Raw genomic sequence first — 25,049 nt, forward strand, 5'->3', positions numbered from 1 at the left:
TTATAAGGGGTTTGAATAACTCAATTGCGGTCAGAGAGTACATGTAAAGGGGCTAGGATAACTCACTTGGGGTCAGGGAGTACATATAAAGGTGATATGGTAACTCACTTGGGGTCAGGGAGTACTTATAAAGGAGCTAGGGTAACTCACTTTAGGCCAAGGTGTCCTTATTAAAGGGCTAGGGTAACTCACTTAGCAACAGGGAGTACTTATGAAGGGGCTAAGGTAACACACTTGAGTTCATGGATTACATATATGAGACTAGGGTAAAACACTTGGGGTCAGGGAGTACTTATAAGGGGTTTGAATAACTCAATTGCGGTCAGAGAGTACATGTAAAGGGGCTAGGATAACTCACTTGGGGTCAGGGAGTACATATAAAGGTGATATGGTAACTCACTTGGGGTCAGGGAGTACTTATAAAGGGGCTAGGGTAACTCACTTGAGGCCAAGGTGTCCTTATTAAAGGGCTAGGGTAACTCACTTAGGATCAGGGAGTACTTATAAGGGACTAGGGTAACTCACTTGTGGTCTGGGAGTACATATAAAGCGACTAGGATAACTCACTTGCGGTGAGAGAGTACATATAAATGGGCTAGGGTAACTCACTTGCGATCAGAGAGTACATATAAAGGGGCTAGGATAACTCACTTGGGGTCAGGGAGTACTCATAAAGGTGCTAAGGTAACACACTTGTGTTCAGAAAGTAAATATATGAGACTAGGGTAACACACTTGGGGTCAGGGAGTACTTATAAGGGGTTTGAATAACTCACTTGCGGTCAGAGAGTACATATAAAGGGGCCAGGATAACCCACTTGGGGTCAGGGAGTACTTATCAAGGGGCTACGGTAACTCACTTTGGGTCAGGGAGTAGTTATAAGGGACTAGGGTAACTCACTTGGGGTCTGAGAGTACATATAAAGGGGCTTTGATAACTCACTTGCGGTCAGAGAGTACATATAAAGGGGCTAGGATAACTCACTTGGGGTCAGGGAGTACTTCTTTGGGACTAGGGTAACTCACTTGCGGTCAGAGAGTACATGTAAAGGGGCCATGATAACCCACTTGGGGTCAAGGAGTACTTATAAAGGGGCTAGGGTAACTCACTTGGGGTCAGGGAGTACTTATAAGGGACTAGGGTAACTCACTTGGGGTCTGGGAATACTTATAAAGAGGCTATGTTAACTCACTTGGGGTCAGGGGGAACTTCTATGGGACTAGGGTAACTCACTTGCGGTCAGAGAGTACATATAAAGGTGCCAGGATAACCCACTTGGGGTCAGGGAGTACTTGTAAGGGGCTAGGATAACTCACTTGGGGTCAGGGAGTACTTATCAAGGGGCTATGGTAACTCACTTGGGGTCAGGGAGTACATATAAAGGGGGTAGGATAACTCACTTGGGGTCAGGGAGTACTTATAAAGGGGCTAAGATAACACACTTGAGTTCAGGGATTACATATATGAGACTAGGGTAAAATACTTGGGGTCAGGGAGTACTTATAAGGGGTTTGAATAACTCAATTGCGGTCAGAGAGTACATATAAAGGGGCTAGAATAACTCACTTTGCGTCAAGGATTACTTATATGGGACTAGGGTAACTCACTTGAGGCCAAGGTGTCCTTATTAAAGGGATAGGGTAACTCACTTAGGATCAGGGAGTACTTATAAGGGACTAGGGTAACTCACTTGGGGTCTGAGAGTACATATAAAGGGGCTTTGATAACTCACTTGCGGTCAGAGAGTACATATAAAGGGGCTAGGATAACTCACTTGGGGTCAGGGAGTACTTATAAAGGGGCTATGGTAACTCACTTGGGGTCAAGGAGTACTTATATTGGACTAGGCTAACTCACTTGGTGTCTGGGAGTACTTATATGGGACCAGGGTAACTCACTTGGGGCCAGGGTGTACTTATAAAGGGGCTAAGGTAACTCACTTGGGGTCAGGGAGTAGTTACAAGGGACTAGGGTAACACACTTGGGGTTTTCGGAGTACATATAAAGGGGCTAGGGTAACTCACTTGCGGTCAGAGAGTACATATAAAGGGGCTAGGGTTACTCACTTGCGGTCAGGGAGTACTACTATGGGACTAGTGTAACTCACTTGCCGTCAGTGAGTACTTATAAAGGGGCTAGGATAACTTACATGGGGTCAGGGAGTTCTTATAAAGGGGCTATGGTAACTCACTTGGGGTCAGGGAGTACTACTATGGGAATAGTGTAACTCACTTGCCGTCAGAGAGTACATATAAAGGGGCTAGGATAACTCACTTGGGGCCAGGGTGCACTTATTAAAGGTCTAGGGTATCACTCTTGGGGTCAGGGAGTACTTATAAGGGACTAGTGTATCTCACTTGGGGTCTGGGAGTACATATAAAGCGGCTAGGATAACACACTTGCGGTCAGAGAGTACATATAAAGGGGCTAGGGTAACTCATTTGCGGTCAGAGAGTACATATAAAGGGGCAAGGGTAACTCGCATGCGGTCAGAGAGTACATATTAATGGCCTAGGATAACTTACTTGGGGTCAGGGAGTACTTATAAGGGGCTAGGATAACTCACTTGGGGTCAGGGAGTACTTCCATGGGACTACGGTAATTTACTTGGGGTCAGGGAGTACTTCAATGTGACTAGGGTAACACACTTGCGGTCAGAGAGTACATATAAAGGGGCAAGGATAACTCACTTGGGGTCAGGGGGTACTTATATAGGGGCTAGGATAACTCACTTTCGGTCAGAGAGTACATATAAAGGGGCTAGGGTAACTCTCTTGCTGTCAGAGAGTACATATAAAGGGGCTAGGGTAACTCACTTGCGGTCAGAGAGTACATATAAATCGGCTAGGATAACTTACTTGGGGTCAGGGAGTACTTAAAAGGTGCTAGGATAACTCACTTGGGGTCAGGGAGTACTTCCATGGGACTAGGGTAACTCACTTGGGGTCAGGGTTTACTCCTATGTGACTAGGGTAACTCACTAGCGGTCAGAGAGTACATATAAAGGGGCAAGGATAACTCACTTGGGTTCAAGGGGTATTTATATAGGGGCTAGGGTAACTCTATTGCGGTCAGAGAGTTCATATAAAGGGGCTAGGTCACCACATTTGGGGTCAGGGAGTATTTATATGGGACTAGGGCAACACACTTGGGGTCAGGGAGTACTTCTATGGAACTAGGGTAACTCACTTGGGGTCAGGGAGTACTTCTAAGTGACTAGGGTAACTCACTTTGGATCAGGGAGTACTTCTATGGGACTAGGGTAACTACTTGGGGTCTGGGAGTACTTATATGGAACAAGGGTAACTCACTTGGGGTCAGGGAGTACTTAAAAAGGGGCTTGGGTAACCCATATTGGGTCAAGGAATACTTATATTAGACTAGGCTAACTCACTTGGTGTCTGGGAGTACTTATATGGGACCAGGGTAACTCACTTGGGGCCAGGGTGTACTTATTAAGGGGCTAGGGTAACACACTTGGGGTCAGGCAGTACTTATAAGGCACCAGGGTAACACACTTGAGGTCTAGGAGTAAATATAAAGGGGTTAGGATAACTCACTTGCGGTCAGAGAGTACTTTTATGGGACTAGGGTAATTCACTTGCGGTCAGAGAGTACATATAAAGAGGCTAGTATAACTCACTTGGGGTCACGGAGTACTTATAAAGGGGCTAGGGTAACTCACTTGCAGTCATCGAGTACATATAAAGGGGCTAGGATAACTCACTTGGGGTCAGGGAGTACTTATTTGGGACTAGGGTAACTCACTTGCGGTCAGAGAGTACATATAAAGGGGATAGGATAACTCACTTGGGGTCAGGGAGTACATTTATGTGACTAAGGTAACACACTTGGGGTCAGGAAGTACATTTTTGGGACTAAGGTAGCACATTTGGGGTCAGGGAGTACTTAAAAAGGGGTTAGGGTAACTGACTTGCGGTTAGAGAGTACATATAAAGGGGCTAGGATAACTCACTTGCGGTCAGGGAGTACATTTATGTGACTAAGGTAACACACTTGGGGTCAGGGAGTACTTATAAAGGTGCTAGGGTGACTCATTTGGGGTCAGGGAGAACCTCTATGAGACTAGGGTAACACACTTGGGGTCAGGGAGTACTTATAAAGGTGCTAGGGTGCCTCACTTGGGTTCAGGGAGTACATATATGGGACTAGGGTAACTTACTTGCGGTCAGAGAGTACATATAAAAGGAATAGGATAATTCACTTGGGGTCGGGGAGTACTTATAAAGGGGCTTAGGTAACACACTTGGGTTCAGGGAGTATTTAAATGAGACTAGGGTAACACACTTGGGGTCAAGGAGTACTTATATAGGGGTTTGGATAACTCACTTGCGGTCAAAGAGTACATATAAAGGGGCTAGGATAACTCACTTGGGGTCAGGGAGTACTTATAAGGGACTAGGGTAACTCACTTGCGGTCTGGGAGTACTTATAAAGAGGCTATGGTAACTCACTTGGGGTCAGGGGGTACTTCTATGGGACTAGGGTAACTCACTTGCGGTCAGAGAGTACATATAAAGGGGCTAGGATAACTCACTTGGGGTCAGGGAGTACTTCTATGGGACTAGGGTAACTCACTTGGTGTTAGGGAGTACTTATAAGGGGCTAGGATAACTCACTTGGGGTCAGGGAGTACTTATCAAGGGGCTAGGGTAACTCACTTGGGGTCAGGGAGTACTTATAAGGGACTAGGGTAACTCACTTGGGGTATGGGAGTAATTATAAAGAGGCTAAGGTAACTCACTTGGGGTCAGGGGGTACTTCTATCGGACTAGGGTAACTCACTTGCGGTCAGAGAGTACATATAAAGGTGCCAGGATAACCCACTTGGGGTCAGGGAGTACTTATAAGGGGCTAGGATAACTCACTTGGTGTCAGGGAGTACTTATAAGGGGCTAGGGTAACTCACTTTGTGTCAGGGAGTACTTATCAAGGGGCTAGGGTAACTCACTTGGGGTCAGGGCGTACTTATAAGGGACTAGGGTAACTCAACAGGGGTCTGGGAGTACTTATAAAGGGGCAATGGTAACTCACTTGGGGTCAGGGGGTACTTCTATGGGACTAGGGTAACTCACTTGCGGTCAGAGAGTACATGTAAAGGGGCCATGATAACCCACTTGGGGTCAGGGAGTACTTATAAAGGGGCTAGGGTAACTCTCTTTGGGTCAAGGATTACTTATATGGGACTAGGGTAACTCACTTGGGGCCAGGGTGTACTTATCAAAGGGCTAGGGTAACTCACGTAGGATCAGGGAGTACTTATAAGGGACTAGGGTAACTCACTTGGGGTCTGGGAGTACATATAAAGCGACTAGGATAACTCACTTGCGGTCAGAGAGTACATATAAATGGGCTAGGGTAACTCACTTGCGGTCAGAGAGTACATATAAAGGTGCCAGGATAACCCACTTGGGGTCAGGGAGTACTTATAAGGGGCTAGGATTACTCACTTGGGGTCAGGGAGTACTTATCAAAGGGCAATGGTAACTCACTTGGGGTCAGGGAGAACTTATATGGGACTAGGGTAACTCACTTGCGGTTAGAGAGTACATATAAAGGGGGTAGGATAATTCACTTGGGGTCAGGGAGTACTTATAAAGGGGCTAAGGTAACACACTTGAGTTCAGGGATTACATATATGAGACTAGGGTAAAACACTTGGGGTCAGGGAGTACTTATAAGGGGTTTGAATAACTCAATTGCGGTCAGAGAGTACATGTAAAGGGGCTAGGATAACTCACTTGGGGTCAGGGAGTACATATAAAGGTGATATGGTAACTCACTTGGGGTCAGGGGGAACTTCTATGGGACTAGGGTAACTCACTTGCGGTCAGAGAGTACATATAAAGGTGCCAGGATAACCCACTTGGGGTCAGGGAGTACTTGTAAGGGGCTAGGATAACTCACTTGGGGTCAGGGAGTACTTATCAAGGGGCTATGGTAACTCACTTGGGGTCAGGGAGTACATATAAAGGGGGTAGGATAACTCACTTGGGGTCAGGGAGTACTTATAAAGGGGCTAAGATAACACACTTGAGTTCAGGGATTACATATATGAGACTAGGGTAAAACACTTGGGGTCAGGGAGTACTTATAAGGGGTTTGAATAACTCAATTGCGGTCAGAGAGTACATATAAAGGGGCTAGAATAACTCACTTTGCGTCAAGGATTACTTATATGGGACTAGGGTAACTTACTTGCGGTCAGAGAGTACATATAAAAGGAATAGGATAATTCACTTGGGGTCGGGGAGTACTTATAAAGGGGCTTAGGTAACACACTTGGGTTCAGGGAGTATTTAAATGAGACTAGGGTAACACACTTGGGGTCAAGGAGTACTTATATAGGGGTTTGGATAACTCACTTGCGGTCAAAGAGTACATATAAAGGGGCTAGGATAACTCACTTGGGGTCAGGGAGTACTTATAAGGGACTAGGGTAACTCACTTGCGGTCTGGGAGTACTTATAAAGAGGCTATGGTAACTCACTTGGGGTCAGGGGGTACTTCTATGGGACTAGGGTAACTCACTTGCGGTCAGAGAGTACATATAAAGGGGCTAGGATAACTCACTTGGGGTCAGGGAGTACTTCTATGGGACTAGGGTAACTCACTTGGTGTTAGGGAGTACTTATAAGGGGCTAGGATAACTCACTTGGGGTCAGGGAGTACTTATCAAGGGGCTAGGGTAACTCACTTGGGGTCAGGGAGTACTTATAAGGGACTAGGGTAACTCACTTGGGGTATGGGAGTACTTATAAAGAGGCTAAGGTAACTCACTTGGGGTCAGGGGGTACTTCTATCGGACTAGGGTAACTCACTTGCGGTCAGAGAGTACATATAAAGGTGCCAGGATAACCCACTTGGGGTCAGGGAGTACTTATAAGGGGCTAGGATAACTCACTTGGTGTCAGGGAGTACTTATAAGGGGCTAGGGTAACTCACTTTGTGTCAGGGAGTACTTATCAAGGGGCTAGGGTAACTCACTTGGGGTCAGGGCGTACTTATAAGGGACTAGGGTAACTCAACAGGGGTCTGGGAGTACTTATAAAGGGGCAATGGTAACTCACTTGGGGTCAGGGGGTACTTCTATGGGACTAGGGTAACTCACTTGCGGTCAGAGAGTACATGTAAAGGGGCCATGATAACCCACTTGGGGTCAGGGAGTACTTATAAAGGGGCTAGGGTAACTCTCTTTGGGTCAAGGATTACTTATATGGGACTAGGGTAACTCACTTGGGGCCAGGGTATACTTATCAAAGGGCTAGGGTAACTCACGTAGGATCAGGGAGTACTTATAAGGGACTAGGGTAACTCACTTGGGGTCTGGGAGTACATATAAAGCGACTAGGATAACTCACTTGCGGTCAGAGAGTACATATAAATGGGCTAGGGTAACTCACTTGCGGTCAGAGAGTACATATAAAGGTGCCAGGATAACCCACTTGGGGTCAGGGAGTACTTATAAGGGGCTAGGATTACTCACTTGGGGTCAGGGAGTACTTATCAAAGGGCAATGGTAACTCACTTGGGGTCAGGGAGAACTTATATGGGACTAGGGTAACTCACTTGCGGTTAGAGAGTACATATAAAGGGGGTAGGATAATTCACTTGGGGTCAGGGATTACTTATAAAGGGGCTAAGGTAACACACTTGAGTTCAGGGATTACATATATGAGACTAGGGTAAAACACTTGGGGTCAGGGAGTACTTATAAGGGGTTTGAATAACTCAATTGCGGTCAGAGAGTACATGTAAAGGGGCTAGGATAACTCACTTGGGGTCAGGGAGTACATATAAAGGTGATATGGTAACTCACTTGGGGTCAGGGGGAACTTCTATGGGACTAGGGTAACTCACTTGCGGTCAGAGAGTACATATAAAGGTGCCAGGATAACCCACTTGGGGTCAGGGAGTACTTGTAAGGGGCTAGGATAACTCACTTGGGGTCAGGGAGTACTTATCAAGGGGCTATGGTAACTCACTTGGGGTCAGGGAGTACATATAAAGGGGGTAGGATAACTCACTTGGGGTCAGGGAGTACTTATAAAGGGGCTAAGATAACACACTTGAGTTCAGGGATTACATATATGAGACTAGGGTAAAACACTTGGGGTCAGGGAGTACTTATAAGGGGTTTGAATAACTCAATTGCGGTCAGAGAGTACATATAAAGGGGCTAGAATAACTCACTTTGCGTCAAGGATTACTTATATGGGACTAGGGTAACTCACTTGAGGCCAAGGTGTCCTTATTAAAGGGATAGGGTAACTCACTTAGGATCAGGGAGTACTTATAAGGGACTAGGGTAACTCACTTGGGGTCTGAGAGTACATATAAAGGGGCTTTGATAACTCACTTGCGGTCAGAGAGTACATATAAAGGGGCTAGGATAACTCACTTGGGGTCAGGGAGTACTTATAAAGGGGCTATGGTAACTCACTTGGGGTCAAGGAGTACTTATATTGGACTAGGCTAACTCACTTGGTGTCTGGGAGTACTTATATGGGACCAGGGTAACTCACTTGGGGCCAGGGTGTACTTATAAAGGGGCTAAGGTAACTCACTTGGGGTCAGGGAGTAGTTACAAGGGACTAGGGTAACACACTTGGGGTTTTTGGAGTACATATAAAGGGGCTAGGGTAACTCACTTGCGGTCAGAGAGTACATATAAAGGGGCTAGGGTTACTCACTTGCGGTCAGGGAGTACTACTATGGGACTAGTGTAACTCACTTGCCGTCAGTGAGTACTTATAAAGGGGCTAGGATAACTTACATGGGGTCAGGGAGTTCTTATAAAGAGGCTAAGGTAACTCACTTGGGGTCAGGGGGTACTTCTATCGGACTAGGGTAACTCACTTGCGGTCAGAGAGTACATATAAAGGTGCCAGGATAACCCATTTGGGGTCAGGGAGTACTTATAAGGGGCTAGGATAACTCACTTGGTGTCAGGGAGTACTTATAAGGGGCTAGGGTAACTCACTTTGTGTCAGGGAGTACTTATCAAGGGGCTAGGGTAACTCACTTGGGGTCAGGGCGTACTTATAAGGGACTAGGGTAACTCAACAGGGGTCTGGGAGTACTTATAAAGGGGCAATGGTAACTCACTTGGGGTCAGGGGGTACTTCTATGGGACTAGGGTAACTCACTTGCGGTCAGAGAGTACATGTAAAGGGGCCATGATAACCCACTTGGGGTCAGGGAGTACTTATAAAGGGGCTAGGGTAACTCTCTTTGGGTCAAGGATTACTTATATGGGACTAGGGTAACTCACTTGGGGCCAGGGTGTACTTATCAAAGGGCTAGGGTAACTCACGTAGGATCAGGGAGTACTTATAAGGGACTAGGGTAACTCACTTGGGGTCTGTGAGTACATATAAAGCGACTAGGATAACTCACTTGCGGTCAGAGAGTACATATAAATGGGCTAGGGTAACTCACTTGCGGTCAGAGAGTACATATAAAGGTGCCAGGATAACCCACTTGGGGTCAGGGAGTACTTATAAGGGGCTAGGATTACTCACTTGGGGTCAGGGAGTACTTATCAAGGGGCAATGGTAACTCACTTGGGGTCAGGGAGAACTTATATGGGACTAGGGTAACTCACTTGCGGTTAGAGAGTACATATAAAGGGGGTAGGATAATTCACTTGGGGTCAGGGAGTACTTATAAAGGGGCTAAGGTAACACACTTGAGTTCAGGGATTACATATATGAGACTAGGGTAAAACACTTGGGGTCAGGGAGTACTTATAAGGGGTTTGAATAACTCAATTGCGGTCAGAGAGTACATGTAAAGGGGCTAGGATAACTCACTTGGGGTCAGGGAGTACATATAAAGGTGATATGGTAACTCACTTGGGGTCAGGGAGTACTTATAAAGGGGCTAGGGTAACTCACTTGAGGCCAAGGTGTCCTTATTAAAGGGCTAGGGTAACTCACTTAGCATCAGGGAGTACTTATGAAGGGGCTAAGGTAACACACTTGAGTTCATGGATTACATATATGAGACTAGGGTAAAACACTTAGGGTCAGGGAGTACTTATAAGGGGTTTGAATAACTCAATTGCGGTCAGAGAGTACATGTAAAGGGGCTAGGATAACTCACTTGGGGTCAGGGAGTACATATAAAGGTGATATGGTAACTCACTTGGGGTCAGGGAGTACTTATAAAGGGGCTAGGGTAACTCACTTGAGGCCAAGGTGTCCTTATTAAAGGGCTAGGGTAACTCACTTAGGATCAGGGAGTACTTATAAGGGACTAGGGTAACTCACTTGTGGTCTGGGAGTACATATAAAGCGACTAGGATAACTCACTTGCGGTGAGAGAGTACATATAAATGGGCTAGGGTAACTCACTTGCGATCAGAGAGTACATATAAAGGGGCTAGGATAACTCACTTGGGGTCAGGGAGTACTCATAAAGGTGCTAAGGTAACACACTTGTGTTCAGAAAGTACATATATGAGACTAGGGTAACACACTTGGGGTCAGGGAGTACTTATAAGGGGTTTGAATAACTCACTTGCGGTCAGAGAGTACATATAAAGGGGCCAGGATAACCCACTTGGGGTCAGGGAGTACTTATCAAGGGGCTACGGTAACTCACTTTGGGTCAGGGAGTAGTTATAAGGGACTAGGGTAACTCACTTGGGGTCTGAGAGTACATATAAAGGGGCTTTGATAACTCACTTGCGGTCAGAGAGTACATATAAAGGGGCTAGGATAACTCACTTGGGGTCAGGGAGTACTTCTATGGGACTAGGGTAACTCACTTGCGGTCAGAGAGTACATGTAAAGGGGCCATGATAACCCACTTGGGGTCAAGGAGTACTTATAAAGGGGCTAGGGTAACTCACTTGGGGTCAGGGAGTACTTATAAGGGACTAGGGTAACTCACTTGGGGTCTGGGAATACTTATAAAGAGGCTATGTTAACTCACTTGGGGTCAGGGAGTACTTATCAAGGGGCTATGGTAACTCACTTGGGGTCAGGGAGTACATATAAAGGGGGTAGGATAACTCACTTGGGGTCAGGGAGTACTTATAAAGGGGCTAAGATAACACACTTGAGTTCAGGGATTACATATATGAGACTTGGGTAAAACACTTGGGGTCAGGGAGTACTTATAAGGGGTTTGAATAACTCAATTGCGGTCAGAGAGTACATATAAAGGGGCTAGAATAACTCACTTTGCGTCAAGGATTACTTATATGGGACTAGGGTAACTCACTTGAGGCCAAGGTGTCCTTATTAAAGGGATAGGGTAACTCACTTAGGATCAGGGAGTACTTATAAGGAACTAGGGTAACTCACTTGGGGTCTGAGAGTACATATAAAGGGGCTTTGATAACTCACTTGCGGTCAGAGAGTACATATAAAGGGGCTAGGATAACTCACTTGGGGTCAGGGAGTACTTCTATGGGACTAGGGTAACTCACTTGGTGTTAGGGAGTACTTATAAGGGGCTAGGATAACTCACTTGGGGTCAGGGAGTACTTATCAAGGGGCTAGGGTAACTCACTTGGGTTCAGGGAGTACATATATGGGACTAGGGTAACTTACTTGCGGTCAGAGAGTACATATAAAAGGAATAGGATAATTCACTTGGGGTCGGGGAGTACTTATAAAGGGGCTTAGGTAACACACTTGGGTTCAGGGAGTATTTAAATGAGACTAGAGTAACACACTTGGGGTCAAGGAGTACTTATATAGGGGTTTGGATAACTCACTTGCGGTCAAAGAGTACATATAAAGGGGCTAGGATAACTCACTTGGGGTCAGGGAGTACTTATAAGGGACTAGGGTAACTCACTTGCGGTCTGGGAGTACTTATAAAGAGGCTATGGTAACTCACTTGGGGTCAGGGGGTACTTCTATGGGACTAGGGTAACTCACTTGCGGTCAGAGAGTACATATAAAGGGGCTAGGATAACTCACTTGGGGTCAGGGAGTACTTCTATGGGACTAGGGTAACTCACTTGGTGTTAGGGAGTACTTATAAGGGGCTAGGATAACTCACTTGGGGTCAGGGAGTACTTATCAAGGGGCTAGGGTAACTCACTTGGGGTCAGGGAGTACTTATAAGGGACTAGGGTAACTCACTTGGGGTATGGGAGTACTTATAAAGAGGCTAAGGTAACTCACTTGGGGTCAGGGGGTACTTCTATCGGACTAGGGTAACTCACTTGCGGTCAGAGAGTACATATAAAGGTGCCAGGATAACCCACTTGGGGTCAGGGAGTACTTATAAGGGGCTAGGATAACTCACTTGGTGTCAGGGAGTACTTATAAAGGGCTAGGGTAACTCACTTTGTGTCAGGGAGTACTTATCAAGGGGCTAGGGTAACTCACTTGGGGTCAGGGCGTACTTATAAGGGACTAGGGTAACTCAACAGGGGTCTGGGAGTACTTATAAAGGGGCAATGGTAACTCACTTGGGGTCAGGGGGTACTTCTATGGGACTAGGGTAACTCACTTGCGGTCAGAGAGTACATGTAAAGGGGCCATGATAACCCACTTGGGGTCAGGGAGTACTTATAAAGGGGCTAGGGTAACTCTCTTTGGGTCAAGGATTACTTATATGGGACTAGGGTAACTCACTTGGGGCCAGGGTGTACTTATCAAAGGGCTAGGGTAACTCACGTAGGATCAGGGAGTACTTATAAGGGACTAGGGTAACTCACTTGGGGTCTGGGAGTACATATAAAGCGACTAGGATAACTCACTTGCGGTCAGAGAGTACATATAAATGGGCTAGGGTAACTCACTTGCGGTCAGAGAGTACATATAAAGGTGCCAGGATAACCCACTTGGGGTCAGGGAGTACTTATAAGGGGCTAGGATTACTCACTTGGGGTCAGGGAGTACTTATCAAGGGGCAATGGTAACTCACTTGGGGTCAGGGAGAACTTATATGGGACTAGGGTAACTCACTTGCGGTTAGAGAGTACATATAAAGGGGGTAGGATAATTCACTTGGGGTCAGGGAGTACTTATAAAGGGGCTAAGGTAACACACTTGAGTTCAGGGATTACATATATGAGACTAGGGTAAAACACTTGGGGTCAGGGAGTACTTATAAGGGGTTTGAATAACTCAATTGCGGTCAGAGAGTACATGTAAAGGGGCTAGGATAACTCACTTGGGGTCAGGGAGTACATATAAAGGTGATATGGTAACTCACTTGGGGTCAGGGAGTACTTATAAAGGGGCTAGGGTAACTCACTTGAGGCCAAGGTGTCCTTATTAAAGGGCTAGGGTAACTCACTTAGCATCAGGGAGTACTTATGAAGGGGCTAAGGTAACACACTTGAGTTCATGGATTACATATATGAGACTAGGGTAAAACACTTAGGGTCAGGGAGTACTTATAAGGGGTTTGAATAACTCAATTGCGGTCAGAGAGTACATGTAAAGGGGCTAGGATAACTCACTTGGGGTCAGGGAGTACATATAAAGGTGATATGGTAACTCACTTGGGGTCAGGGAGTACTTATAAAGGGGCTAGGGTAACTCACTTGAGGCCAAGGTGTCCTTATTAAAGGGCTAGGGTAACTCACTTAGGATCAGGGAGTACTTATAAGGGACTAGGGTAACTCACTTGTGGTCTGGGAGTACATATAAAGCGACTAGGATAACTCACTTGCGGTGAGAGAGTACATATAAATGGGCTAGGGTAACTCACTTGCGATCAGAGAGTACATATAAAGGGGCTAGGATAACTCACTTGGGGTCAGGGAGTACTCATAAAGGTGCTAAGGTAACACACTTGTGTTCAGAAAGTACATATATGAGACTAGGGTAACACACTTGGGGTCAGGGAGTACTTATAAGGGGTTTGAATAACTCACTTGCGGTCAGAGAGTACATATAAAGGGGCCAGGATAACCCACTTGGGGTCAGGGAGTACTTATCAAGGGGCTACGGTAACTCACTTTGGGTCAGGGAGTAGTTATAAGGGACTAGGGTAACTCACTTGGGGTCTGAGAGTACATATAAAGGGGCTTTGATAACTCACTTGCGGTCAGAGAGTACATATAAAGGGGCTAGGATAACTCACTTGGGGTCAGGGAGTACTTCTATGGGACTAGGGTAACTCACTTGCGGTCAGAGAGTACATGTAAAGGGGCCATGATAACCCACTTGGGGTCAAGGAGTACTTATAAAGGGGCTAGGGTAACTCACTTGGGGTCAGGGAGTACTTATAAGGGACTAGGGTAACTCACTTGGGGTCTGGGAATACTTATAAAGAGGCTATGTTAACTCACTTGGGGTCAGGGAGTACTTATCAAGGGGCTATGGTAACTCACTTGGGGTCAGGGAGTACATATAAAGGGGGTAGGATAACTCACTTGGGGTCAGGGAGTACTTATAAAGGGGCTAAGATAACACACTTGAGTTCAGGGATTACATATATGAGACTTGGGTAAAACACTTGGGGTCAGGGAGTACTTATAAGGGGTTTGAATAACTCAATTGCGGTCAGAGAGTACATATAAAGGGGCTAGAATAACTCACTTTGCGTCAAGGATTACTTATATGGGACTAGGGTAACTCACTTGAGGCCAAGGTGTCCTTATTAAAGGGCTAGGGTAACTCACTTAGGATCAGGGAGTACTTATAAGGGACTAGGGTAACTCACTTGTGGTCTGGGAGTACATATAAAGCGACTAGGATAACTCACTTGCGGTGAGAGAGTACATATAAATGGGCTAGGGTAACTCACTTGCGATCAGAGAGTACATATAAAGGGGCTAGGATAACTCACTTGGGGTCAGGGAGTACTCATAAAGGTGCTAAGGTAACACACTTGTGTTCAGAAAGTACATATATGAGACTAGGGTAACACACTTGGGGTCAGGGAGTACTTATAAGGGGTTTGAATAACTCACTTGCGGTCAGAGAGTACATATAAAGGGGCCAGGATAACCCACTTGGGGTCAGGGAGTACTTATCAAGGGGCTACGGTAACTCACTTTGGGTCAGGGAGTAGTTATAAGGGACTAGGGTAACTCACTTGGGGTCTGAGAGTACATATAAAGGGGCTTTGATAACTCACTTGCGGTCAGAGAGTACATATAAAGGGGCTAGGATAACTCACTTGGGGTCAGGGAGTACTTCTATGGGACTAGGGTAACTCACTTGCGGTCAGAGAGTACATGTAAAGGGGCCATGATAACCCACTTGGGGTCAAGGAGTACTTATAAAGGGGCTAGGGTAACTCACTTGGGGTCAGGGAGTACTTATAAGGGACTAGGGTAACTCACTTGGGGTCTGGGAATACTTATAAAGAGGCTATGTTAACTCACTTGGGGTCAGGGAGTACTTATCAAGGGGCTATGGTAACTCACTTGGGGTCAGGGAGTACATATAAAGGGGGTAGGATAACTCACTTGGGGTCAGGGAGTACTTATAAAGGGGCTAAGATAACACACTTGAGTTCAGGGATTACATATATGAGACTTGGGTAAAACACTTGGGGTCAGGGAGTACTTATAAGGGGTTTGAATAACTCAATTGCGGTCAGAGAGTACATATAAAGGGGCTAGAATAACTCACTTTGCGTCAAGGATTACTTATATGGGACTAGGGTAACTCACTTGAGGCCAAGGTGTCCTTATTAAAGGGATAGGGTAACTCGCTTAGGATCAGGGAGTACTTATAAGGGACTAGGGTAACTCACTTGGGGTCTGAGAGTACATATAAAGGGGCTTTGATAACTCACTTGCGGTCAGAGAGTACATATAAAGGGGCTAGGATAACTCACTTGGGGTCAGGGAGTACTTCTATGGGACTAGGGTAACTCACTTGGTGTTAGGGAGTACTTATAAGGGGCTAGGATAACTCACTTGGGGTCAGGGAGTACTTATCAAGGGGCTAGGGTAACTCACTTGGGGTCAGGGAGTACTTATAAGGGACTAGGGTAACTCACTTGGGGTATGGGAGTACTTATAAAGAGGCTAAGGTAACTCACTTGGGGTCAGGGGGTACTTCTATCGGACTAGGGTAACTCACTTGCGGTCAGAGAGTACATATAAAGGTGCCAGGATAACCCACTTGGGGTCAGGGAGTACTTATAAGGGGCTAGGATAACTCACTTGGTGTCAGGGAGTACTTATAAAGGGCTAGGGTAACTCACTTTGTGTCAGGGAGTACTTATCAAGGGGCTAGGGTAACTCACTTGGGGTCAGGGCGTACTTATAAGGGACTAGGGTAACTCAACAGGGGTCTGGGAGTACTTATAAAGGGGCAATGGTAACTCACTTGGGGTCAGGGGGTACTTCTATGGGACTAGGGTAACTCACTTGCGGTCAGAGAGTACATGTAAAGGGGCCATGATAACCCACTTGGGGTCAGGGAGTACTTATAAAGGGGCTAGGGTAACTCTCTTTGGGTCAAGGATTACTTATATGGGACTAGGGTAACTCACTTGGGGCCAGGGTGTACTTATCAAAGGGCTAGGGTAACTCACGTAGGATCAGGGAGTACTTATAAGGGACTAGGGTAACTCACTTGGGGTCTGGGAGTACATATAAAGCGACTAGGATAACTCACTTGCGGTCAGAGAGTACATATAAATGGGCTAGGGTAACTCACTTGCGGTCAGAGAGTACATATAAAGGTGCCAGGATAACCCACTTGGGGTCAGGGAGTACTTATAAGGGGCTAGGATTACTCACTTGGGGTCAGGGAGTACTTATCAAGGGGCAATGGTAACTCACTTGGGGTCAGGGAGAACTTATATGGGACTAGGGTAACTCACTTGCGGTTAGAGAGTACATATAAAGGGGGTAGGATAATTCACTTGGGGTCAGGGAGTACTTATAAAGGGGCTAAGGTAACACACTTGAGTTCAGGGATTACATATATGAGACTAGGGTAAAACACTTGGGGTCAGGGAGTACTTATAAGGGGTTTGAATAACTCAATTGCGGTCAGAGAGTACATGTAAAGGGGCTAGGATAACTCACTTGGGGTCAGGGAGTACATATAAAGGTGATATGGTAACTCACTTGGGGTCAGGGAGTACTTATAAAGGGGCTAGGGTAACTCACTTGAGGCCAAGGTGTCCTTATTAAAGGGCTAGGGTAACTCACTTAGCATCAGGGAGTACTTATGAAGGGGCTAAGGTAACACACTTGAGTTCATGGATTACATATATGAGACTAGGGTAAAACACTTAGGGTCAGGGAGTACTTATAAGGGGTTTGAATAACTCAATTGCGGTCAGAGAGTACATGTAAAGGGGCTAGGATAACTCACTTGGGGTCAGGGAGTACATATAAAGGTGATATGGTAACTCACTTGGGGTCAGGGAGTACTTATAAAGGGGCTAGGGTAACTCACTTGAGGCCAAGGTGTCCTTATTAAAGGGCTAGGGTAACTCACTTAGGATCAGGGAGTACTTATAAGGGACTAGGGTAACTCACTTGTGGTCTGGGAGTACATATAAAGCGACTAGGATAACTCACTTGCGGTGAGAGAGTACATATAAATGGGCTAGGGTAACTCACTTGCGATCAGAGAGTACATATAAAGGGGCTAGGATAACTCACTTGGGGTCAGGGAGTACTCATAAAGGTGCTAAGGTAACACACTTGTGTTCAGAAAGTACATATATGAGACTAGGGTAACACACTTGGGGTCAGGGAGTACTTATAAGGGGTTTGAATAACTCACTTGCGGTCAGAGAGTACATATAAAGGGGCCAGGATAACCCACTTGGGGTCAGGGAGTACTTATCAAGGGGCTACGGTAACTCACTTTGGGTCAGGGAGTAGTTATAAGGGACTAGGGTAACTCACTTGGGGTCTGAGAGTACATATAAAGGGGCTTTGATAACTCACTTGCGGTCAGAGAGTACATATAAAGGGGCTAGGATAACTCACTTGGGGTCAGGGAGTACTTCTATGGGACTAGGGTAACTCACTTGCGGTCAGAGAGTACATGTAAAGGGGCCATGATAACCCACTTGGGGTCAAGGAGTACTTATAAAGGGGCTAGGGTAACTCACTTGGGGTCAGGGAGTACTTATAAGGGACTAGGGTAACTCACTTGGGGTCTGGGAATACTTATAAAGAGGCTATGTTAACTCACTTGGGGTCAGGGAGTACTTATCAAGGGGCTATGGTAACTCACTTGGGGTCAGGGAGTACATATAAAGGGGGTAGGATAACTCACTTGGGGTCAGGGAGTACTTATAAAGGGGCTAAGATAACACACTTGAGTTCAGGGATTACATATATGAGACTTGGGTAAAACACTTGGGGTCAGGGAGTACTTATAAGGGGTTTGAATAACTCAATTGCGGTCAGAGAGTACATATAAAGGGGCTAGAATAACTCACTTTGCGTCAAGGATTACTTATATGGGACTAGGGTAACTCACTTGAGGCCAAGGTGTCCTTATTAAAGGGCTAGGGTAACTCACTTAGGATCAGGGAGTACTTATAAGGGACTAGGGTAACTCACTTGTGGTCTGGGAGTACATATAAAGCGACTAGGATAACTCACTTGCGGTGAGAGAGTACATATAAATGGGCTAGGGTAACTCACTTGCGATCAGAGAGTACATATAAAGGGGCTAGGATAACTCACTTGGGGTCAGGGAGTACTCATAAAGGTGCTAAGGTAACACACTTGTGTTCAGAAAGTACATATATGAGACTAGGGTAACACACTTGGGGTCAGGGAGTACTTATAAGGGGTTTGAATAACTCACTTGCGGTCAGAGAGTACATATAAAGGGGCCAGGATAACCCACTTGGGGTCAGGGAGTACTTATCAAGGGGCTACGGTAACTCACTTTGGGTCAGGGAGTAGTTATAAGGGACTAGGGTAACTCACTTGGGGTCTGAGAGTACATATAAAGGGGCTTTGATAACTCACTTGCGGTCAGAGAGTACATATAAAGGGGCTAGGATAACTCACTTGGGGTCAGGGAGTACTTCTATGGGACTAGGGTAACTCACTTGCGGTCAGAGAGTACATGTAAAGGGGCCATGATAACCCACTTGGGGTCAAGGAGTACTTATAAAGGGGCTAGGGTAACTCACTTGGGGTCAGGGAGTACTTATAAGGGACTAGGGTAACTCACTTGGGGTCTGGGAATACTTATAAAGAGGCTATGTTAACTCACTTGGGGTCAGGGAGTACTTATCAAGGGGCTATGGTAACTCACTTGGGGTCAGGGAGTACATATAAAGGGGGTAGGATAACTCACTTGGGGTCAGGGAGTACTTATAAAGGGGCTAAGATAACACACTTGAGTTCAGGGATTACATATATGAGACTTGGGTAAAACACTTGGGGTCAGGGAGTACTTATAAGGGGTTTGAATAACTCAATTGCGGTCAGAGAGTACATATAAAGGGGCTAGAATAACTCACTTTGCGTCAAGGATTACTTATATGGGACTAGGGTAACTCACTTGAGGCCAAGGTGTCCTTATTAAAGGGATAGGGTAACTCGCTTAGGATCAGGGAGTACTTATAAGGGACTAGGGTAACTCACTTGGGGTCTGAGAGTACATATAAAGGGGCTTTGATAACTCACTTGCGGTCAGAGAGTACATATAAAGGGGCTAGGATAACTCACTTGGGGTCAGGGAGTACTTCTATGGGACTAGGGTAACTCACTTGGTGTTAGGGAGTACTTATAAGGGGCTAGGATAACTCACTTGGGGTCAGGGAGTGCTTATCAAGGGGCTAGGGTAACTCACTTGGGTTCAGGGAGTACATATATGGGACTAGGGTAACTTACTTGCGGTCAGAGAGTACATATAAAAGGAATAGGATAATTCACTTGGGGTCGGGGAGTACTTATAAAGGGGCTTAGGTAACACACTTGGGTTCAGGGAGTATTTAAATGAGACTAGAGTAACACACTTGGGGTCAAGGAGTACTTATATAGGGGTTTGGATAACTCACTTGCGGTCAAAGAGTACATATAAAGGGGCTAGAATAACTCACTTGGGGTCAGGGAGTACTTATAAGGGACTAGGGTAACTCACTTGCGGTCTGGGAGTACTTATAAAGAGGCTATGGTAACTCACTTGGGGTCAGGGGGTACTTCTATGGGACTAGGGTAACTCACTTGCGGTCAGAGAGTACATATAAAGGGGCTAGGATAACTCACTTGGGGTCAGGGAGTACTTCTATGGGACTAGGGTAACTCACTTGGTGTTAGGGAGTACTTATAAGGGGCTAGGATAACTCACTTGGGGTCAGGGAGTACTTATCAAGGGGCTAGGGTAACTCACTTGGGGTCAGGGAGTACTTATAAGGGACTAGGGTAACTCACTTGGGGTATGGGAGTACTTATAAAGAGGCTAAGGTAACTCACTTGGGGTCAGGGGGTACTTCTATCGGACTAGGGTAACTCACTTGCGGTCAGAGAGTACATATAAAGGTGCCAGGATAACCCACTTGGGGTCAGGGAGTACTTATAAGGGGCTAGGATAACTCACTTGGTGTCAGGGAGTACTTATAAGGGGCTAGGGTAACTCACTTTGTGTCAGGGAGTACTTATCAAGGGGCTAGGGTAACTCACTTGGGGTCAGGGCGTACTTATAAGGGACTAGGGTAACTCAACAGGGGTCTGGGAGTACTTATAAAGGGGCAATGGTAACTCACTTGGGGTCAGGGGGTACTTCTATGGGACTAGGGTAACTCACTTGCGGTCAGAGAGTACATGTAAAGGGGCCATGATAACCCACTTGGGGTCAGGGAGTACTTATAAAGGGGCTAGGGTAACTCTCTTTGGGTCAAGGATTACTTATATGGGACTAGGGTAACTCACTTGGGGCCAGGGTGTACTTATCAAAGGGCTAGGGTAACTCACGTAGGATCAGGGAGTACTTATAAGGGACTAGGGTAACTCACTTGGGGTCTGGGAGTACATATAAAGCGACTAGGATAACTCACTTGCGGTCAGAGAGTACATATAAATGGGCTAGGGTAACTCACTTGCGGTCAGAGAGTACATATAAAGGTGCCAGGATAACCCACTTGGGGTCAGGGAGTACTTATAAGGGGCTAGGATTACTCACTTGGGGTCAGGGAGTACTAATCAAGGGGCAATGGTAACTCACTTGGGGTCAGGGAGAACTTATATGGGACTAGGGTAACTCACTTGCGGTTAGAGAGTACATATAAAGGGGGTAGGATAATTCACTTGGGGTCAGGGAGTACTTATAAAGGGGCTAAGGTAACACACTTGAGTTCAGGGATTACATATATGAGACTAGGGTAAAACACTTGGGGTCAGGGAGTACTTATAAGGGGTTTGAATAACTCAATTGCGGTCAGAGAGTACATGTAAAGGGGCTAGGATAACTCACTTGGGGTCAGGGAGTACATATAAAGGTGATATGGTAACTCACTTGGGGTCAGGGAGTACTTATAAAGGGGCTAGGGTAACTCACTTGAGGCCAAGGTGTCCTTATTAAAGGGCTAGGGTAACTCACTTAGCATCAGGGAGTACTTATGAAGGGGCTAAGGTAACACACTTGAGTTCATGGATTACATATATGAGACTAGGGTAAAACACTTGGGGTCAGGGAGTACTTATAAGGGGTTTGAATAACTCAATTGCGGTCAGAGAGTACATGTAAAGGGGCTAGGATAACTCACTTGGGGTCAGGGAGTACATATAAAGGTGATATGGTAACTCACTTGGGGTCAGGGAGTACTTATAAAGGGGCTAGGGTAACTCACTTGAGGCCAAGGTGTCCTTATTAAAGGGCTAGGGTAACTCACTTAGGATCAGGGAGTACTTATAAGGGACTAGGGTAACTCACTTGTGGTCTGGGAGTACATATAAAGCGACTAGGATAACTCACTTGCGGTGAGAGAGTACATATAAATGGGCTAGGGTAACTCACTTGCGATCAGAGAGTACATATAAAGGGGCTAGGATAACTCACTTGGGGTCAGGGAGTACTCATAAAGGTGCTAAGGTAACACACTTGTGTTCAGAAAGTACATATATGAGACTAGGGTAACACACTTGGGGTCAGGGAGTACTTATAAGGGGTTTGAATAACTCACTTGCGGTCAGAGAGTACATATAAAGGGGCCAGGATAACCCACTTGGGGTCAGGGAGTACTTATCAAGGGGCTACGGTAACTCACGTTGGGTCAGGGAGTAGTTATAAGGGACTAGGGTAACTCACTTGGGGTCTGAGAGTACATATAAAGGGGCTTTGATAACTCACTTGCGGTCAGAGAGTACATATAAAGGGGCTAGGATAACTCACTTGGGGTCAGGGAGTACTTCTATGGGACTAGGGTAACTCACTTGCGGTCAGAGAGTACATGTAAAGGGGCCATGATAACCCACTTGGGGTCAAGGAGTACTTATAAAGGGGCTAGGGTAACTCACTTGGGGTCAGGGAGTACTTATAAGGGACTAGGGTAACTCACTTGGGGTCTGGGAATACTTATAAAGAGGCTATGTTAACTCACTTGGGGTCAGGGAGTACTTATCAAGGGGCTATGGTAACTCACTTGGGGTCAGGGAGTACATATAAAGGGGGTAGGATAACTCACTTGGGGTCAGGGAGTACTTATAAAGGGGCTAAGATAACACACTTGAGTTCAGGGATTACATATATGAGACTTGGGTAAAACACTTGGGGTCAGGGAGTACTTATAAGGGGTTTGAATAACTCAATTGCGGTCAGAGAGTACATATAAAGGGGCTAGAATAACTCACTTTGCGTCAAGGATTACTTATATGGGACTAGGGTAACTCACTTGAGGCCAAGGTGTCCTTATTAAAGGGATAGGGTAACTCGCTTAGGATCAGGGAGTACTTATAAGGGACTAGGGTAACTCACTTGGGGTCTGAGAGTACATATAAAGGGGCTTTGATAACTCACTTGCGGTCAGAGAGTACATATAAAGGGGCTAGGATAACTCACTTGGGGTCAGGGAGTACTTCTATGGGACTAGGGTAACTCACTTGGTGTTAGGGAGTACTTATAAGGGGCTAGGATAACTCACTTGGGGTCAGGGAGTACTTATCAAGGGGCTAGGGTAACTCACTTGGGTTCAGGGAGTACATATATGGGACTAGGGTAACTTACTTGCGGTCAGAGAGTACATATAAAAGGAATAGGATAATTCACTTGGGGTCGGGGAGTACTTATAAAGGGGCTTAGGTAACACACTTGGGTTCAGGGAGTATTTAAATGAGACTAGAGTAACACACTTGGGGTCAAGGAGTACTTATATAGGGGTTTGGATAACTCACTTGCGGTCAAAGAGTACATATAAAGGGGCTAGAATAACTCACTTGGGGTCAGGGAGTACTTATAAGGGACTAGGGTAACTCACTTGCGGTCTGGGAGTACTTATAAAGAGGCTATGGTAACTCACTTGGGGTCAGGGGGTACTTCTATGGGACTAGGGTAACTCACTTGCGGTCAGAGAGTACATATAAAGGGGCTAGGATAACTCACTTGGGGTCAGGGAGTACTTCTATGGGACTAGGGTAACTCACTTGGTGTTAGGGAGTACTTATAAGGGGCTAGGATAACTCACTTGGGGTCAGGGAGTACTTATCAAGGGGCTAGGGTAACTCACTTGGGGTCAGGGAGTACTTATAAGGGACTAGGGTAACTCACTTGGGGTATGGGAGTACTTATAAAGAGGCTAAGGTAACTCACTTGGGGTCAGGGGGTACTTCTATCGGACTAGGGTAACTCACTTGCGGTCAGAGAGTACATATAAAGGTGCCAGGATAACCCACTTGGGGTCAGGGAGTACTTATAAGGGGCTAGGATAACTCACTTGGTGTCAGGGAGTACTTATAAGGGGCTAGGGTAACTCACTTTGTGTCAGGGAGTACTTATCAAGGGGCTAGGGTAACTCACTTGGGGTCAGGGCGTACTTATAAGGGACTAGGGTAACTCAACAGGGGTCTGGGAGTACTTATAAAGGGGCAATGGTAACTCACTTGGGGTCAGGGGGTACTTCTATGGGACTAGGGTAACTCACTTGCGGTCAGAGAGTACATGTAAAGGGGCCATGATAACCCACTTGGGGTCAGGGAGTACTTATAAAGGGGCTAGGGTAACTCTCTTTGGGTCAAGGATTACTTATATGGGACTAGGGTAACTCACTTGGGGCCAGGGTGTACTTATCAAAGGGCTAGGGTAACTCACGTAGGATCAGGGAGTACTTATAAGGGACTAGGGTAACTCACTTGGGGTCTGGGAGTACATATAAAGCGACTAGGATAACTCACTTGCGGTCAGAGAGTACATATAAATGGGCTAGGGTAACTCACTTGCGGTCAGAGAGTACATATAAAGGTGCCAGGATAACCCACTTGGGGTCAGGGAGTACTTATAAGGGGCTAGGATTACTCACTTGGGGTCAGGGAGTACTTATCAAGGGGCAATGGTAACTCACTTGGGGTCAGGGAGAACTTATATGGGACTAGGGTAACTCACTTGCGGTTAGAGAGTACATATAAAGGGGGTAGGATAATTCACTTGGGGTCAGGGAGTACTTATAAAGGGGCTAAGGTAACACACTTGAGTTCAGGGATTACATATATGAGACTAGGGTAAAACACTTGGGGTCAGGGAGTACTTATAAGGGGTTTGAATAACTCAATTGCGGTCAGAGAGTACATGTAAAGGGGCTAGGATAACTCACTTGGGGTCAGGGAGTACATATAAAGGTGATATGGTAACTCACTTGGGGTCAGGGAGTACTTATAAAGGGGCTAGGGTAACTCACTTGAGGCCAAGGTGTCCTTATTAAAGGGCTAGGGTAACTCACTTAGCATCAGGGAGTACTTATGAAGGGGCTAAGGTAACACACTTGAGTTCATGGATTACATATATGAGACTAGGGTAAAACACTTAGGGTCAGGGAGTACTTATAAGGGGTTTGAATAACTCAATTGCGGTCAGAGAGTACATGTAAAGGGGCTAGGATAACTCACTTGGGGTCAGGGAGTACATATAAAGGTGATATGGTAACTCACTTGGGGTCAGGGAGTACTTATAAAG

This window comes from Prorops nasuta, unplaced genomic scaffold (assembly GCF_024137725.1).
Source record: "Prorops nasuta isolate Cenicafe-Biocafe unplaced genomic scaffold, Cenicafe_Pnas_1.2 PNAS00028, whole genome shotgun sequence".
Lineage (NCBI taxonomy): Eukaryota > Metazoa > Arthropoda > Insecta > Hymenoptera > Bethylidae > Prorops > Prorops nasuta.